This window comes from Natrix helvetica, assembly GCF_964273705.1.
Source record: "Natrix helvetica genome assembly, chromosome: 4".
Taxonomy (NCBI): Eukaryota; Metazoa; Chordata; class Lepidosauria; order Squamata; family Natricidae; genus Natrix; species Natrix helvetica.
In genome coordinates, this window is record NC_138550.1 from 18,713,221 (window position 1) to 18,729,840 (window position 16,620).

Consider the following 16,620-nt stretch of genomic DNA (forward strand, 5'->3'; position numbering starts at 1 on the left):
GCCTCCTAAGAAAGGTACAATGAAGACACTGGCTCATTTCCAATGGTAAAATAACATTAAAATACTAAAGATTTTGTATAAAGGAGGAGGAGGAGACATTACTTTGTCCTTTCCTCAGCTATCTGTTCAAATTTCTGGGACCATCGTGCACGTAGCTGAGTTTATGAGTTACTCCGTTTTTAAAAGACTCATTTAAAACAAAATGTTCAATTTATCATTTTATAATTTTGAGGCTGTTTGGGAAGAAGACAAGTGTCACAAGGAAATGTCAAGGAGGATACCAAAGTGAAATGTTATGAAACATGGCTTTCAAAGGAGACACATACTCTTATAAACACTTATCTTCTCAAAGCAAGCAATAAAATCCTAAATAAGAGAAGGCAAATTTCCAAACCTCGTCTTTCAACTGTATGAGCTGAGATGCTAAGGAAGATATATTTTACCCATGTGCAGTCTGCAGAAGAAAATAAATGTGATGTGTCAGGGTCAATAATTCAAACCGATTACAGCATGATGTGTACACAAAGTGCTGAATTTATTTCTGCATAGAGAATATTTTTACAATATCTGCCCATATCGGCCTTCCATTTTGGAAATCATTTACAGTTCCTTGGGATTAATGGTCTCTTAGGCGATCGCAGAATTAGAATAGAGTCTCCTGTATCTGTGATGACAAATGGACCAGGCAAAGTGTCACTCTATTAAGGGAAACATCCATTTTCAAACATGATATATTCCGTAGGTTCAGAATTTTTATCTTGAATTTTACACTAGAAATTTGAGGCGGACACTCCTTCTAAGTAAAGAATTTAAAACAGCACAGGACACATATCTCAATATAAGGTTTGATGTAAACACATTTTAAGCACATTCCACAGTTTAATATGACCAACACAATCAAAGGCCTTTCTATTATCAATAAAACACCTATTGATACTTGTTGGTATTCTTTGGGGCAGTTCACAGGCATACTTTCGCATTCTTGTTTGAGATTGGAACTTGTTCTGAGTTTAGAGAGCTTTTGAGAGAATTTCCTATTTTTCCCATGTTTGTTTCCATTTCAAAGTCTGTACAGACTTTTGTCATATTGCTAATTGTCTCTTCTAATAGTTCTCTGAAACTCTTTGTTAAGTTCCTTCCTAAGGTTTTCCCAGTTGCAATGTATGGCTGTGAAAGTTGGACCATAAGAAAGGCTGAGCACCAAAGAATTGAGGCCTTTGAACTTCTTGCTGGAGAAGACTCAGTGGTGGGTTGCAAATCCCGTTCCAACCGTACCAGTTGGAACGGGGCTGGCAACGTCCTCATGGATGCATGCAGTGCGCACGCACACATGCGTAGTGCGTGCATGCGTTCAAGCACCTCCACGATGCTCCAGCTGCTCCATGGAGTATCGCACAGGCGCTGTATGTGTCATGCCCCTGCGCGGAAGCGCAAAAACCTTTAAACTCCGGTAAGGAGCTCGGGCAGGCAGGTGGGCCCTCCGAGCACCATACCAGAACGGTATCCGGTGCTCAGGGCTGGCTCCGGTACACCTGTACCATGGCGTATTGCCTGCAATCCACCACTGCTTGGACTGCAAGGTGATCAAACCGGTCAGTCCTAGAGGAAATCAACCCTGACTGCTCTTCAGAAGGCCAGATCCTGAAGATTAAACTCAAATACTTTGGCCACCTAATAAAAAAAGGACTCACTGGAGAAGAGCCTAATGCTGGGAAAGATGGAGGGCAAAAGAAGAAGGGGACGACAAGAGAATGAGGTGACTGGATGGAGTCACTGAAGCAGTAGGCATGAGCTTAAATGGACTCCAGAGGATGGTAGAGGACAGGAAGGCCTGGAGGAACATTGTCCATGGGGTCACAATGGGTCAGACAGGACTTCACAACTAACAACAACAACAAATCACCCAAGGCATTCCTAAATCAAAGTCTTCAGGAGGTGAGAAAGTCCTTTTATATTAGAAGAAATATACCTTAGAGAAAACACTTTCAAAATGAAGAATAGACAAGAAAAGAGCACTCTTCCGTTTGTCTACTTTGAAAGCCTTACCTAAGTTTAGCCCTCACAGTTACAAGCAGACAATGTTTTCTCTTTGTTCTATAATCTTCTCTGGTAGCTGGGGGGAAATGATCATGTTAATAAAAGGCAATGGTCTCAGATGACATGAACTCCAGCAGGAAGGCATTAACCTTTGCAAAGTGAGTCACCATATCCCATTTAGCTGAGAGTTTTAATGTGCTCCCTGATAGAAACAGCATGAGCCACTGGCAATTTCCACAATGAGCAACCCCATACATTTTTTTAAAAAAACGGAAAAGACAATTGAAAAAAAAAGATGGGATATTTAATGTCTGGGAGGGGAGGGAAGGAAAAAGGAAGATTTCACCAGGGTGGCCAAAGTGGGGAAAAAAACCTTTTTAATATGTATGTATGTATGTATGTATTGGGTTTTATTATGGGTGTATGTAAATGGTTTTAATTGTCTAAATGTTGTAATTTATTACCTCCTCCGTACGTGTATGTCTTTGTATATATGTATGTTTATGTGTTTGTACACATGTGTTATGTTTTATATGTTTCTAGTGTACGCCGCCCCGAGTCCTGCTTGGAAAGGGAGCGGCTAATAAATTCAACATTATTATTATTATTATGTATGTATGTATGTATGTATGTATGTATTTGTGTTACAACCCCTGGTATGCCTAAATATGAGAGGAAGGTCACTACTCCCTCTTTCTGTCCTTCGGCTCATCACAGAAGACCATGCAGGCAGAAAACCATATTTTTATTTTTAATGTTGCCTTTTTATATTTGTGTTGTATTTGTACTGATAAATAAATAAAGGGAGACTAGTATAGATCTATTTCGAGCTAATTAGCTCTCTTGAGCTAGCCATACCCTTACTGGGATTTGAACCTGGGCTGTATTATATCTTAGGCAGGAGTCTTAGCCACTGAGCCACAGGCTCTCCTCCTTATCAGTTGAGCCAGGGAAATAGGCATGTATTTGTGTTACAACCCCTGGTATGCCTAAATATGGGAGGAAGGTGATGAGCCGAAGGACAGAAAGAGGGAGTAGTGACCTTCCTCCCATATTTAGGCATACCAGGGGTTGTAACACAAATACATACCTATTTCCCTGGCTCAACTGATAAGGAGGAGAGCCTGTGGCTCAGTGGCTAAGACTCCTGCCTAAGATATAATACAGCCCAGGTTCAAATCCCAGTAAGGGTATGGCTAGCTCATGAGAGCTAATTAGCTCGAAATAGATCTATACTAGTCTCCCTTTATTTATTTATCAGTACAAATACAACACACACGCACACACACATATATATATATGAAGCATTAAGAGAATGACAGGAAAAGATGGGACTTAATGAGTAAATTCTGGGTGTCTCTGCATGAGGTCTCCCATTGTATTTCAGAAAGTATTCAGAGTCGTATCTCATACGGCAGGAAGGCAATATGGAGAGAAATGGGCAACCCCACTGTTGAAACGCAGCTTCCTCTCGTTCAGTTATTTATATCTCCTTGTTTTAGCATATCATCCATTTTTTCAGTTGAGTACTCTTGATCTTTTTTCAAGGATCACAGAGACAGAAGTGGGAATATTATACACCGTGATTAAAATAACAGTTTTGGGCCTGTGAGACATTGTGCATTAATAGCATAAAAGGTGGAGGGGATTGAAAATGTATATCGATTCACTGGTGCTTATAAAGACTTCCCTGAATTATGATTTTTAACTGCCACAGGTGCTTTCAGTCATCTAGGTGAGATATGCATTCATTTGATAGGCAGATAGCACTACCTAAGGGGAATCGTGTAAATTTATTTATTTAGTTAGTTTGTCAAACGTGAAAGATAACAGGTATAAGTATAAATATAAGTATGAACACAGTAGATGGGTACAAATAAATTGAGACAGTAGGACAGGGACGGTAGGCACGCTGGTGTGCTTTTGCACGCCCCTTACAGACCTCTTAGGAATGGGGTGAGGTCAACAGTAGACAGTCTCAGGTTAAAATTATGGGGGTTTGGGAATATAACAACAGTCAGGTAGTGCATTCTAGGCATTGACCACTCTGTTGCTGAAGTCATATTTTCTGCAATCAAGTTTGGAGCAATTTACCTTGAGTTTGTATCTATTGTTTGCTTGTGTATTATTGTGGTGGAAGCTGGAGTAGTCATTGATAGGTAGGACATTGTAGTGGATAATTTTGTGAATTACGTTTGGGTCGGACTGTAGGCAGCGTAGCTTTAGGTTTTCCAAGCCCTACATTTTCCAAGCCCTACATTTCAAGCCTGGTGGCATAGAGTATTCTGTTGTGAGTAGAGGAGTAGAGTACTCTTCCCGTGAAATACCTCTGGACTCAATTGTATTAATATCCAATATATACAGTGTGGATTCCAGGCAGACAAGCTGTATTTGAGAATTGGTCTAGCAAAGGTTTTGTATGCCCTAGTTTGCAGTACAATATTACAAAAAAGAAACTTAGGCAAGGACAGTGCTGCTAACATTTATTCATTCATTCAAAGTTTTTGCTCACCAAAATCCAATGGACTCTTTGTGCCCAAATAGCCTGTTCTATTAGTTCAGCAAGGTAGGGACCAGTCTAATCTCAGATGCTCAACTGTTATGGAGGATGAGTGAAAGGCATGACATTCACTTGGTTTCCTTCTGCCTGACTCTGTTGATTTTGGGCAACATACAATTAAATAGAAAACCAATAGCAACAAATCACAATGAACATGGCTAACCTGAGGCATACTTCTTGCAGGTCTAATAGGCCAGATAGAGAGAATCAGAGAGAGAGGGACTTTGAAGTATCTTGGACCCACACCTTAAACGGCTTTGTAAGGAACACAACCAATACCTTGAATATTAACCTTAATAATTTGCTCCCACCTCCGCCTCTCACCCCAGAATCTGGCTGCTTGTTCTTCTAATGACGGAGTTTTGTGCAACAAAATCTTCTGAAGAATGCCTTCATAGTAGCATCCTATAGGGCCCCAAAGCCCAAACCGACCCATCAATGAGTAAGTGAAATTGGGCCTCACTGCTCATACCCCACCTAATACCCAATAACTGGTGTGTTTTCTAAATTAAAAAAGGTGAAAAATAGAGGAATCCACAATTGTGTTGGTAAAAAATAGGCACTCTAGCATAGATGGAGTTTGTATTATATGTCGTTTTGGGAGGCTTCACCCACTTTCTTTTAATTTGGATTGGTGTAGTTTGATTATGTTTTATTTCTGTGTGCCACTCCGAATTCCTTTCATACAGTACATCAGCAGCAATGTAAATTTGTTAAATAAGCAAGAAAGAAAACTGAGCCAAGTTGTTTGGGAATGAAATGGTACCTTGGTTAGGATCTGGACTTAACGGAATGACAAAGTTGGAAGGGACATAGGAGGTCTTTTAGTCCAACCCCCTGCTCAGACAGGAAACCCTACACCATTTCAGACAAAAGTTTGTCCAATCTCTTCTTTAAAACCTCCAGTATTGCAGCATCCACACAACTTTTGGAGGCAAGTCATTTCACTGACTAGTTGTTCTAACTTTCAGGAAAATCCTACTTGTAGGATGGATATGCTAACAATGCCAGCTCCAGGTGTAGCAAAGTTAACAAAATCCGGTAACTACATTCTGCCACAATAACACCTATCTATATACACACAGTAATATTACTCCACCCACTCCCTATAGCTATTTTTAACAGTCATTTTGCTATAAGATCTAGATATTTTCAAGCCTGCCATTACATACTAATGTGACGAGTGCTAGAAAATTACAGTGGGTAATTTCCAGTTTAGTTTGAACCCCAGCACACATCCAGTCAACTTCAGATCAGAGCAAGCAGAAACAACACTCAATTAAGCTAGCAAAAAAAGAGAGATATAATATAGCTTAAGGTTTCGGAAAACATCAAAACATTTAATTGGTAAACCAAAGCAAAAAGCAGGCAGAACATGAAGAAATAGAGAAATGAAATTAAGTCAGAGGACTTAATATCAACAATCTAAATATTATATCTATAACTACAAACATCCTAGTACTTTCCAGGTTTACTTGAAATATACTATGCATATTTACCATGTACAGTCCTGCAGGGAATTTGGTTATTCCAGCTTTTGTGCACATACTGTAGCAGCAAAAGAGAGATAAAAGTAAGGACATCATGTTATCTCTCCTCCATAAAAGAAACAGTTTGATGGACAGGGATGATATATCTAACATCAAAAGGACCCAATGTAGTCATTGAATTTACTGCAGAATCTAAGATTTATCTCAGACTTCCTTTCTCAAATTCACAATTCCAATTATTTCTCCCTATTGGTTTCAGTGTCTGAGGGAGTTGAAGTTCTCAACAGCACAAGATCCTTATATTTCTCACTATTGTACATACTAATAGGGTTATCAAGAGTTATCAGCTGTACTATTAAGAATTGTGCTGAAGGGAAAATACTGTCAACTGCAGTTTGTTCCATCTTTGTAGTTGTGTAAGATGTTTTTAAAAATACAAAAACACCCCTACAAGTTTCCTTTGTGTACAGTCTTTGAATGCATCTTACATTATGTCAAGAGCTGACAAACAGCAAAATGGATCCCTCAGGTGCCTATTTATAAGGCTAGTGATTTTTTTTTCCACCAGCAGGAAAGTGCGTAAATCCTAAGAACCGTAGAAGTAAGTGGACACCATATTTAAAGTCTCCAGAAGTTAGTGGAGAACATCCTTCCTTTATGAGTCATGCCATTTGGGGGAAATATCTGTTTTTCAGATACATTGATTTACATGAGAAAGTGGAGCCAACACCTTCACAATTCAGAGACCACACATGTACAACACTTTCACTAGAACATTTAAACAGATGGATTAAAACTTCACACTCCAGATGGCTTCAGGTATAGCCAATCATTAATAGAGAATAATGTTAACAGCTCTGATTAAGGTCAGAGCCTTGTTTTTTTTTTTAATAGATAGCCTTTCTTTTAGAAAAGTATTTTATAAAAAACATAAAAGTTGAATATCTTCCCATAATCTACCTGGAATCTTTCTTTACCATAGTTTTATAAGTGATTTTTCTCTAACTTGATTTTCTGTTATAATTACAATTCCTTAAGGGATCCAGCTAGTGCACACTTACCTGAGATTCATTGGTAAAGCAGACTATTCCAGGGTGAATCTCTGGTTAGAAAGAATCAGGGAAGTGATGAGGAAGACCTATTCTAGAATCTGCCTTCAGATTACTAAACTAGAAGGGCAACCCAAGGCAGTTTCCATCAACACCTTATATCTGTTTCCCTAAAGAAAATATGGACTTGACTTGGAAGATACTATCACTTGGAAGACCGGAGTCAGCTAGTAATGATATATCTTCATTAATATCTGTCATACATCCTCACCTGAGCTCAGTTATAAATCACTGTTTCTACAGCTTAGCAATAGCACTTAGACAAATACCACTTTTATTTATTTATTATTATTTATTTTATTTATTTAAACTTATTAGTCGCCCCCTCTCCCCACAGGGACTCGGGGCGACGTACACAAGCAACAAACAGCACAATGTCGTACAGAGGAGGTAAAAAATAAATAAATAATTACAATACTGAAAAAGGTTAAAACCCCAATAACATTAATAGTTTAAAAACTAAAATTAACAATTAAATATGACCTAGGGGTGGAAAAGTTGTAGAGTTATGCCAGGCCGGCTAGCCGAAACAGGTGGGTCTTCAGTTTACTGCGGAAGGAGCGGAGATCAGTTGTTGTTCTGATGTCTGGGGGGAGGTCGTTCCAAAGGGTAGGGCCCGCCACAGAGAAGGACCTACTCCTGGGCACCGCCCTCTGACAATCTCTAGAGGACGGCACCCGGAGGAGACCCTCTCTGTGTGAGCGAATGGGCCGCAGGGATGTATGGGGCAGGACACGATCCCGCAGGTAACTAGGCCCTATGCCATGAAGCGCTTTGAAGATGGTAACTAACACCTTGAAGTGCACCCGGTAGGCCACAGGAAGCCAGTGCAGCTCGCGCAGGAGCGGTGTTATATGGGAGAACCTCGATCTCCCCATAATTACCCGCGCGGCTGCATTCTGGACCAACTGCAGTCTCCGGGTGCACCTCAAGGGCTTAACAGCCCTCTCTAAGCAGTTGTAAGCATATTGTCCCCAACAATCTGGGTCCTTATTTTACCAACCTCAGAAGGGTGGAAGGCTGAGTCATCCTTCAGCCAGTGAGACTCGAGCTGCCAAACTGTTGGCTGTCAAACTGCCTGCAGTACTGCTTTCTAACCAGAGGTGGGTTGCTCCCGGTTTGACCCAGATTGGGCAAACCGGTAGTAGTGGCAGTGGGAGGCTCCATCAACCTGCCCAGATACTTCTGCGCATGCGCGGAAGCGTTGCACAAGCACGCATGCAAGCATGAGCAAACCGTTAGTAAAAAGAATGGAAACCCCCCACTGATAATAAGCACTGTGCTACCATTGCTCATAGGCTGGACGTGTCTGAAAAGTCTCAGATGGGGCTTCATAAAAGTCTCAGATGGGGGTTCATTTAAGATCTCAATTGTAGTGAAGAATGCAATCTTATAAATCATTTTTTCCCAATTGCTCATGCAAAAACATCAAAATCTAAAATTCCAATGCGTTTAAAGTCAAGGTTCTTTCTTCCATCCATTTGGTGGGGCACTTAGCAGCCTGAAGTTGAGTGGAGTTCTTTCTGTAATGGGCATCCTAGAGACTGCTCAATCCACCTTTACCATATAAACGCTTAGGAACAACTATATTATATGCCATGCTTTTGAGTGGGGAAATGCTCCTGTTGGAAGAAATGTCCATCTGGATTCAGTTCCAAATGGGGAAAAAGACATTGGAAACATGGTGGCTGCTTGGAAAGATGGTTTTTAATGGTGGACAGAACCACATGGCTTGAGGTCCGGGGCAAAAAGGCACATGGAGTGGAGAGAGAGAGAGAGAGATTTATGCCCTCTGTTGGCATTTGAATTTGAGCTTGCATTCTGATTGGCTGTCACACTCCCATGGGATCATGCAGGGGTAACTTTGTAGATTGTGTTTTTAAGTCCCAAGCGTGGTTGACTCTTGCTGAGTGATGATGTAATGAAAGGGCTTTGGGATTCCTATTATGGCTCTGCCTGAAGGAGGTAGATCTTTGTTATGTAGAATAGACTGGTCCAGGCCTTAATGACCTATTGACAAAGGGGGGGGGGGTGAGTTTCTCCTTCTCTTTTAGGGGAAATATTCTGTCCTTTTAATATTTCCTAAAAATTTTCCTAGGAAAGGGGTGGGTGCTAACTTCCTACACTCCCTTAAAAAAAAATTCCAGCTATCCTGTTGATCCAATATTTCTACACTTGTTCTGAGCAGAGGTTTTTTAAATGTTTTATTCATTCTTATTTAAGCAAGGTTTCATAACATGCTCCAGGAAAAGCCAAATCATCCATCACTGTGATAATTCAATGTGTAGACTGATTCATTTATCTGGAATTATCCCATTAACAAGACCATTATTCCATTAACAAGAGCAATAATTTATTTTTGTTGCACAGATGATCAAATCATAGTTAATTAATGTACAGCTTCTGGGCGTAGATGGCACATGCAGCTTCTCATTGCTTTCAAGAAAGAATATGGAATTATAGATAAATGCCATCCCACATTTGCATGTCTGGTTTTCATTAGAAAAGATCCGTTTCTTGGATCTGGACAACTCCAAATGTTGGTTGAGTAAATTCCCCTAATAACGTTGCTCTGAATCCTGAAGCTCTCTAGGAGATACTCCCAAAAGTAGTGAGTACAATCTTTTTTACTACAGTTGTTAAACAAATCACTGCAGCTGTTAAGTGAATTATATGGTCATTAAGCAAGTCTGGCTTCCCCCATTGACTTTGCTTGTTGGAATCCAACTAGGTAGGTTACAAGTGGTGATCACATGACCCTGGGACAGTGCAACTGTCATAAATTCATGCCAGTTGCCAAGTGCCTGAATTCTGATCACATGACCATGGGAATGCTGCAATGGTCATAGGTGTGAAAGGCAATCATAAGCCACTATTTTCAGTTCCATTGTAACTTCAAACTAAACTAAACCAGTTTTTGTAAGTTGAGGATTACCTGTACATACCTTTAAGAAGTCCATGAATGCAATAGTAATTTCCCTTTCCTTCATTCAACGTGTACTCAATGTGTAGTCCTCAATGGAACTGCATCTACATGGAGGGAAGTATGCAGTGGAGTACCCCAAGGCTCTGTTTTAGGCCCAGTACTCTTCAACATCTTCATCAATGATTTGGATGAGGGAATTAATGGGGAACTCATCAAATTTGCAGATGGCACCAAGCTGGCAGGAATAGCCAACACTCCAGAAGACAGGCTTAAGATACAGAAGGATCTTGACAAGCTTGAACATTGGGCACTATCTAATGAAATGAAATTCAATGGTGAAAAGAGTAAGGTTCTACATTTAGGCAAGAAAAACAAAATGCACAGGCACAATATAGGTGGTACCTTGCTCAATAGTAGTAACTGTGAGAGGGATCTTGGAGTCCTAGTGGATAATCATTTAAATATGAGCCAGCAGTGTGCAGCAGCTGCCAAAAAAGCCAACACAGTTCTAGGCTACATAAACAGAGGGATAGAATCAAGATCACATGAAGTGTTAATAACACTTTGTAATACCTTGGTAAGGCCACACGTGAAATACTGCATTCAATTTTAGTCGCCACAATGTAGAAAAGATGTGGAGACTCTAGAAAGAGTGCAAAGAAGAGCAACAAAGATGATTAGGGGACTAGAGAATAAAACATATGAAGAACGGTTGCAGGAACTGAGTATGTCTAATTTAATGAAAAGAAGGACTATGGGAGACATGATAGCAGTGTTCCAATATCTCAGGGGTTCCCACAAAGAAAAGGGAGTCAAACTATTCTCCAAAGCACCTGAGGGTAGAACAAGAAGCAATAGGTGGAAACTAATCAAGGAAAGAAGCAACTTAGAACTGAGGAGAAATTTCCTGACAGTTAGAACAATTAATCAGTGGAACAGCTTGCCTCCAGAAGTTGTGAATGCCCCAACACTGGAAGTCTTTAAGAAGATGTTGGATAGCCATTTGTCTGAAACGGTATAGGGTTTCCTGCCTAGGCAGAGGGTTGGACTAGAAGATCTCCAAGGTCCCTTCCAACTCTGCTATTGTATTGCATATTGTATTATTTACACTTTTCTACCATGCCATCCATGAGCTGCAGGAAACATTTCAGGCTTAGTGGAACAGAAAATTTGGATACCAGACTATGAGCACTCTGGAATATTCTACTTTATCACTAAATTGCATTTCTTTTGACTTCATGATTATAAAATATTTATAATTTATTTTATTTATTAAATTATGAGTTCCTTAGATTTCATGTAGTAGAACACAGCAAAAAAGAAAAAGAAAAAGAATATTAAATAGAAAAAGAGCTAACTTGTATGCATAAAGATTTCTTGTGGAAATTTAGATGCATATGCTAGATAGATAGATGATGATAGATAGATAGATAGATAGATAGATAGATAGATTAAGAAAGGAAAGAAAGGAAAAGAAATGAAAGGATACAGACAGACAGACTAGATAGATAGATAGATAGATAGATAGATAGATAGATAGATAGATAGATAGATAGATAGATTAAGAAAGGAAAGAAAGGAAAAGAAATGAAAGGATACAGACAGACAGACTAGATAGATAGATAGATAGATAGATAGATAGATAGATAGATAGATAGATAGATAGATGATAGATAGATAGATAGATAGATAGATAGATGATAGAAAGGAAAGAAAGGAAAAGAAATGAAGGGAGACAGACAGACTAGATAGATAGATAGATAGATAGGTAGGTAGGTAGGTAGGTAGGTAGGTAGGTAGGTAGGTAGGTAGGTAGGTAGGTAGGTAGGTAGGTAGATAGATAATAGATAATATACATGTAGTTTGCACCAAAATTTAAAGAATATTACAATTGACATTATTATCATAGGTCATTATGTCATGTGTTTTCATAAACATTACTCTGCATACTTATTTATTATTGTTCACACAACAAACAAATCCTTCAATGCATTTGAACTCTTAACGGCCCCATAGGGATATTTTCTCCATGATGATTTATCCCTTCAGTTGGCCTTTCGGGTCTTCCAGTGTTATGTACCATCACCACTGTAACCAAGTCCATCTACCGTCTTTGTATAATCTGTCTGAAGTAGGATAATTTGAGTCCGGTCATTTGTGCCCCAAGTGAGACTTCGAGTTGATTTGTTTGATGATTCATTAGTTTGTTTTCTGGGTTGTCCACAGAACTCAAGAGGTCAATGGTCTTCTTCAACACCAAAGTTTATTTGAATTTAGTTTATTCAGATGCTATCTTTGTTACTACATAGCAACTGCAATCAAAATGCTATTTGTCTAAATAGCAGAGATTTTGCATGCCATTTAACACTAGTTGTTTTGCAGAATGAGATGGGTAGCATATAAATTTACCGTATTTTTCAGACTATAAGACACTCCGGAGTATAAGATGCACCAAGCTTTTGGGAAGGAAAACAAGAAAAAAAATCTATATCTGCCTCCTAGCATCCATCCCATATTCATCTGGACTTCTTTGCCGCTGCCTGTTTGCCACTGGTGCACATTTACCACTGCCCATTTGCTGCCGCGGCTGATTCGCCACTTCTGCAGCCTGTTCGCCACCGCAACCTGTTCGCAACCGCTGCCACAGTCTGTTCTCTGCCGCTGCCCATTCTAGAACCGCTGTTCAGCGCCACACCAACCCTCCCCCTGCAATATTCACTGTATAAGAAGCACAGACATTTCCACCCACTTGGGGGTGGGGGGTAGAGTGCTGCTTATACTCCAAAAAAATATTGTAAAGGATCAAAGAAGTAGGAAGGAGCCTCTTTTGTTATCTTTCCGTTTAATTGTAATCTTGCCAATTTTTCAATAGAAGTGTCAATAATAGGAACAGTTGTCAGACAGTAACAAAAACCTAAACATTGCAATATGGTTCAACTCGATGAAAAGCTACAGGTTGCTTTATCTTCTCGATCTTGGTTTGCTCCAGGAAGCTGCCCATTATAACAAACCAGCATCTGGGAAGATCAGTTTAAACCAGTTAAGCAAAAATATGACAAATTTTGAAAAAAAAATGATAACATAATATTTACCTGCGAGACCACCTACTGCCACCAGTAGCCTCCCACCGTCCAGTACGATCCCACAGAGTTGGCCTTCTCAGGGTGCCGTCGGCCAGACAGTGTCAGCTGGTGACCCCCAGGGGGAGAGCCTTCTCTGTGGGAGCGCCTTCCCTCTGGAATGAGCTGCCCCCGGAGCTTCGCATAATCCCTGACCTCCGGTCCTTCCGACGCGCCCTAAAAAGTTGGCTTTTCCAGCAAGCCGGCCTGGCCTGTTAATTTTAACTCATTTTAAAATGTATTGTCTTATAAATTTGGTTTGGTTTTTTTGGATATGTATTTAATTTCTTTTTAACTTTTGGGATGTGTGTTTTTTAATGTTGTACGCCGCCCTGAGTCCTTTGGGAGAAGGGCGGCATATAAATCCAATAAAAACAAAACAAAACAAACAAACAATTTAATGATGCATGCATTAAAAAGCGCAATAAATGAAGCACTGCAATATAATTGTGGTAACTAAATCAGAATAAATGGTAAAAACTAATCAAAATATGGTTAATGGCAAAAGCAGAATAATTCAAAGGAAGAAACAGTAAACTTCAACTCTATTTAGCATACTAACATTCTGGAGTGTACAATAGTATTAAATTTTGTCAATATCTAAATAAGATTAAGCATTGAAAATATAAGGAAGTATTTATTTGCGTAAGCAAAGAACCTCACAGGTTGATTTTGATAGATCAAAAGACTGTTAGAAGCTCAACAGATCTGGACTCCTTTTCTCAGTGCTGAAATTCCAATTTTTTTTACTACCGGTACTGTGGGCATGGCTTGGTGGGCATGGTAGGGGAAGGATACTGCAAAATCTCCATTCCCACCCCACACTTGGGGGAAGGATATTGCAAAATCTCCATTCCCACCCCACTCCTGGGGGAAGGATATTGCAAAATCTCCATTCCCACCCCACTCCTGGGGGAAGGATATTGCAAAATCTCCATTCCCACCCCAGTCTGGGGCCAGCCAGAGGTGGTATTTGCCGGTTCTCCGAACTACTCAAAATTTCCGCTTCTGGTTCTCCAGAACCGGTCAGAACCTGCTGAATCTCACCCCTGTCTTTTCTCCATTCTTCTTGGATATTCACTTCATTTAAATGTAGCTCATACATAGCGTTTAATTGCTATCATGAATTGATGGGATATTTTATGTCACTCACAAACAGGGCATATTAAAACCCCCATTTTCAGATTTGTGCCAGGCTGTGGACAAACATACATCTATATTTTCTAAATCCGTGCTCCATGCGCCTTTTCAGCCTCCAGCTACACCTTTTGCAGACATTTGCAATTGTCTGCTTCCCAACCGACTTGAGCGATCTCTTATTTGTCCATGCCAGGCAGAGTGATGGCTGTGCTTCTGTACTATATTTAATATCTACCCATGGTCATTTATTTTAATTGCACTCATCTCACTTCCCATTCCAGTGGGCTGACTCCATTTAATTGGCTACCATTTGTCTCAGCTTCCCACTGTCATGCTCATTTATCTGATGCCATTAAGCCCCTGCTGCAGCAGCATTAACCCAATTCTTTCACTTTATATCTTCTCCTGGCCCTCCAACTTTTCAACTAGTTAGTATGTTGTCTCATTACCTGCAGCTCTCTTTTTGACCTTCACCAAAGCCATTGTCCTCAGCCAGTCTCGTCTCCACACACGGATATACTCCTCAAACAGGTTTCCCTTTCACTTCCAACTTCTTCTGAATCTCAAATTGTAGACTGGCATAATTAAAGACTTAGGTCTTAGCTAATTAAGTCAAGCCTCCTGCAAGCAAGAAAAAAAGACTGGGGGAGCTGGAGCTAGCTGATATTTATTCATATTAATGCATTGATATCAAGAGTTCAGAATAGCAACCAAACCCCAGCTCCACTCCTATTAAAACTAAAGGTGCCTCTTTGCTAAATTGCATTGACCTCATATTACTCCTCTGTCAGAACCCCTTAAAGTTACAGAATTCTTGGCTCCTTCGTCTAAAAACTCAGCAAATTCTGAACGTAGAAAAATGGGGTTCCCAAGTAAGTGTGTTCAAAAGCTGGATGTAATTTTTATTTTAAAGGCAGTTGAAAGAAGCAGGTAATGTTTACAGATAATGCAGTTTCACATTTTGAATTGTTTGGGTTAATTTCAAGTACTTCAAAAAAATAATAAAACCTCTGAAGGCTGGAATGTGTGTTATTTTTTGGTAACTTATTGCGTTTCCCCCAAAATAAGACAGGGTCTTATTTTCTTTTGACCCCTGAAATAACGCTTGGCCTTATTTTGGGTGAGGTCTTATTATTTTTGAGGTGCTGGAGGCAGCGAGCGTGGTCACCTCATGGCTGCTGCTGTGTTGCAATATTTTTGGGGAGGGCTTATTTTTCGGGGGAGGGCTTATTTTAGCACATGCGCTCCAAAGCCCGATTGGGCTTATTATCTGCTGAGGTCTTATTTTCAGGGAATCAGGGTATTTATTCGATTTATGTAATTGCCCTGCATTTTCCTTTGTTGGAAGAAATGTCCTTCTGGGTTCAGTTCCAAGTGGGGAAAAAGACACTGGAAACATGGAGGCTGCTTGGAAAGATGGTTTTTAATGGTGGACAGGACCACATGGCTTGAGGTCCTGGGCAAAAAGCACATGGGAGAGAGAGTTTTGGGGTTTAACAGGCCTCATATGAGCTGGGTAGGTGCCACAGTCTGATTGAACCAAGTCTCAATACAATACAATACAATACAATAGTAGAGTTGGAAGGGAGCTTGGAGGTCTTCTAGTCCAACCCCCTGACTAGGCAGGAAACCCTATACCGTTTCAGACAGATGGCTATCCAACATCTTCTTAAAGACTTCCAGTGTTGGGGCATTCACAACTTCTGGAGGCAACTTCTGTTCCACTGATTAATTGTTCTAACTGTCAGGAAATTTCTCCTCAGTTCTAAGTTGCTTCTCTCCTTGATTAGTTTCCACCCATTGCTTCTTGTTCTACCCTCAGGTGCCTTGGAGAATAGTTTGACTCCCTCTTCTTTGTGGCAACCCCTGAGATATTGGAACACTGCTATCATGTCTCCCCTAGTCCTTCTTTCTCTTAAGCTAAACATACCCAGTTCCTGCAACCGTTCTTCATGTTTTAGTCTCCAGTCCCCTAATCATCTTTGTTGCTCTTCTCTGCACTCTTTCTAGAGTCTCCACATCTTTTTTACATCGTGGCGACCAGAACTGAATGCAGTATTCCAAGTGTGGCCTTACCAAGGCATTACAAAGTGGTATTAACACTTCACGTGATCTTGATTCTATCCCTCTGTTGATGCAGCCTAGAACTGTGTTGGCTTTTTTGGCAGCTGCTGCACACTGCTGGCTCATATTTAAATGGTTGTCCACTAGGACTCCAAGATCCCTCTCACAGTTACTA